Genomic DNA, 283 nt, shown 5'->3' with positions numbered 1-283 from the left:
AAACTTAGATATGAAAATGATCATATTTTTTATGCATGTCAACTAGGTAAACAAGTCAGAACATCTTTCAAAACTAAAAAGAATATTTCCACATCCAGACATCTTGAGTTGCTGCATATTGACTTATTTGGAACAATAAATGTAACTAGCATATGAAGCAAGTCATATGGCTTTATGATAGTTGATGACTATTCTAGGTACACTTGGGTCTACTTCTTTGCTCATAAAAATGATGCACTGCTTGCTCTTGTGAATTATTGTAAGAAAGTTCAAAATGAAAAAG

The sequence above is a fragment of the Theobroma umbraticum genome, unplaced genomic scaffold (assembly GCF_002168275.2).
Source record: "Theobroma umbraticum cultivar Fairchild unplaced genomic scaffold, ASM216827v3 scaffold_86.0, whole genome shotgun sequence".
Lineage (NCBI taxonomy): Eukaryota > Viridiplantae > Streptophyta > Magnoliopsida > Malvales > Malvaceae > Theobroma > Theobroma umbraticum.
Note: the sequence above shows the minus strand (reverse complement) of the source record.